At 31.0% G+C, this 3,325-nt stretch overlaps 1 long non-coding RNA gene across 1 annotated transcript; it reads left to right on the top strand.

Annotated features, from left to right (window-relative positions):
* Positions 1–2,724: 2,724 nt before the first annotated feature.
* Positions 2,725–3,325, top strand: LOC149493570 (uncharacterized). The gene is made up of 2 exons (XR_016322659.1): positions 2,725–3,026; positions 3,107–3,325. It is a non-coding gene; the product is annotated as an uncharacterized LOC149493570 (long non-coding RNA).

Below are 3,325 nucleotides of genomic sequence, written 5' to 3' on the forward strand. Positions count from 1 at the left end.
CTATATCATCTTCTTTATCCAAAAAACATGAAATCTCACGCTATCCAATCAGATTTTAGCTTTTATGATCAAAGATAGAGAACGATTTAGGCTTAAAAATTTCAAATTGAAGATTAGGCAGCAGGGAAGTTTTTTTTATCTGTTCATAGATATTAAAAAAAAGGTAAAATTACTATTTCATCCCTGTATAATTGAAAATACAATCCGTCCATCCTTTATTTCAAGAACTGCATTTTGTAGTCCTATAATTTTGTGTCCGTCCAATCCTTCGGTCCTTCCATCGTAATTTAACCCTTTTTTTTTGCCGTTTATTCAATAAGGAGAATAGAAAATAAAGACAGAAGTATCCTCTTTAACACCCAAAAAGCCAAAAATACCTCCAACCTTCAACACGCAAAAATACCCCAAACGTCTAGCTACATGTACGCGTTTACACTTCACACAGCTTTTTAAGAAAATCCAATAGCTGTCTGAGTTTTTCTGTGTCTGGAAGCCATGTGCTTCCGACGTAATTATTTATATAAAATAGGCTAAAGGAATCCCAGAAGTTTCTTTTCTTTTTTTTTTTTTTACACTGCTGTTCAAATTTGTTATGCTTTGAATTTTTTGTTCTTTATTTGTTCCAATACGCATAAGTTGACAAGGCCAGTAATTCATTGATGGCTTTTATTTGCCTACACCCTTTTTTTGCACTCTGACAAGCCCAGTCCTATTATCAGAGCGTCAAGGTCAAGAGGCTTTGATATATTATCCTCTGCAGAAGTGCTTGTTTAACGGTGTTCAAGGAGAAATTGGCTTGAAGATTTATTATCAAGATGAAGTTATACAGTCACCTCCACCGCCACCGGCATCCACGAAGCACCAGTAAAAAATATTTTTTACAAAACAAAATCATTAATTAAAACTGAATCCCAATATTGTTTTTGATTCTAATCCAAAAATCAAAAGCATTAATCTAAAAATAATCATTTATTTAATAATGAAGTTTTGTTTTTCTCTGTTTTTGCAAACTTTCAAGAGAGAGAGAGAGGGGTTTGAAATTGAATAATTTGGTACCAAGTGAAAATGTGAAATAAAGATAAGGGTATTTATGACTTTTGACTAGACTAACGGCAAAAAGAAACTTTTTGGAGAAGGACATGTTAGTTTAACGGTTCAAGAGATATATACTTCAAAAAGCATTCAAATAAAAATAAGGATTTTGAAGCATTTAAATAAAAATAAAGATGGACTAGTTATATTTTGATATATAAAGAGATATAACAGTAAATTTTCATTAAAAAAAAAAAAAAGACAGTAATGAAGTCCAAAAATGAAATCATTTACTTTCCTTATTTATGCATTAACTATAGATAATCCTAATATAGAAGATGCTGAAATTGCCTGTGCAAAAGAAGTGGTTTTCCATCACATAGAATGTGTATTGTAATATAGCAATTTCATTCTCATGTTGTTTTGTGATTTATTTTACTGATTTGGGGATTTTTTTTCTATTAATTTGTTTTGGTACTACTTCTATTCCATAATACTTATCACATTTGAGAAAATAATTTGTTCTAAAATACTTGTCACATTTATGGTTTTAAGAAGTAATAAATATTTTTTTCCATGTTTACCCTTTATATATGACTAATAATTATTAATTTTATTTAATGTTTTTCTTAGAGAATTAGTATTAAATTAAGGGTAATAAAGCCAATTTATTTAATAATTTATTGTAATTAAGATAAATTTAATGATTTTCTTAAAAAACGTGAAATTTCAAATATGACAAGTATTATGGAACAGAAGTAGTATTTAGTTACTAATTTTTCTTTAATGAATTTGTTTTATTGATTTTGTTTGTGGGTATTGAATACTTTAGGGTTGAATTTCACTCGTCGTAGGGGTGGCCACGGTTCCAGAACTGAAACCCATCGTAGGGGTGGCCACGGTTCCAAAACCGTAGGTTTCGGTTCTGGAACCGACTATTCTGGTTTCAAAAAATTTAAAATCGGAATCGAACCAGAATTTGAAGGTTCTAGTTACGGTTTGAAATCGAACAGTTACGATTTCAATTCTGGTTTCTCAACGATTTCAAATCAACAATTCCGGCTCTCCGATTGATTTTTCAGCATTATAAAATCAAAAGTTAAGTAACATATTTTTGTTGAAAATTTAAAATTTAAATATTTATTAAATAATTTTAGAAAAAAACATAAAGAAAAAAAAAGGTAAAAAAAGGTTTAACTTAATTTATTTATTAAAAAAAAGGGCTTGAACTTTTTTTTTTTAGAAAAAGAGCTTGAACTTAATTTATTTATTTTAAATGAAATGAGGTATTTTAAATAAATCCAAAAAATTAATTTTCCACAAATACTCTTAAAATTAGCCGTTATATAGTTGTTAGGAGGGTTAATTTTGAAATTTCGCAAAAATATTTGAAAAAATAAAAAAATTATTAAAACAGGGTGAAACCATCGGTTTGAACCGTCGGAACCGCCGGTTCTGATCAATTTTTGAAATCGCCGATTCACGGTTCCTCAAAAATTAAAACCAAAACCGAATCACAGACTTTCAGTTTCGATTTCAATTCGAACCGGTTTCGATTTCGGTTTTTACCGGTTTTGAACCCAACGGCCCGGTTCTAAAAACTGAAAAATGGCCACCCTACCGTCGTGCTCAATTATATCTTTAATTTTTATCACACTAAAATACATCTATCAATGTAGCCATTCACGTTGGGCGAAAGCTGTCATGACGCTTTAAAAATATAAACATTGCTTTTGTCAACACTGCAAGTCAGACATCCATTAAAACACTGTCTATCTCATGCGAAGACAATTTCTCTCTCCTGCCCGCTTATGGCTTTCAAGGAAACTTCTTTATTTCGTCCTCTATCATCCAGATGAAGTGCCCGCTTATGCTACAACGAGCTGCTATCGCCCAGCCACTGCCGTGGTGGTCTCTACGTACGGCAGCTCTTCTTCACCGTCTCTCAACGATTATTTGTTCTTTGAAACTTCTCTTCCATAACTAAACCGAGGGTTTAATCTTTAAACTTGGTCCTATTTTCAACATTGCAATTTATTTAAGTTTACACAACTGATCATTTTATTTGTCTTAGGTTTTGAATCATTCGGACGAGGATTCTGAGATTTTTTGCCATGGTTTGAGAGGAAAGCTGGTGTCAAGGTTTCATCAAAGCTTTATATTGGAAAATCCTCTTATGGCATGTAGTTTAAAAAAATTTTAAACTCTGTTTTTTGTTTTTTACGTTTTTCTTTTTCTAATTTTTGGTTTTCTTTTGAGGTCAATTGAATAGAAATTGTTTCTTGGAAAGAAA

Source organism: Jatropha curcas, chromosome 9 (genome assembly GCF_041381405.1).
Source record: "Jatropha curcas cultivar XTBG-Jc1 chromosome 9, XTBG_Jcur_1.0, whole genome shotgun sequence".
NCBI classification, from domain to species: domain Eukaryota; kingdom Viridiplantae; phylum Streptophyta; class Magnoliopsida; order Malpighiales; family Euphorbiaceae; genus Jatropha; species Jatropha curcas.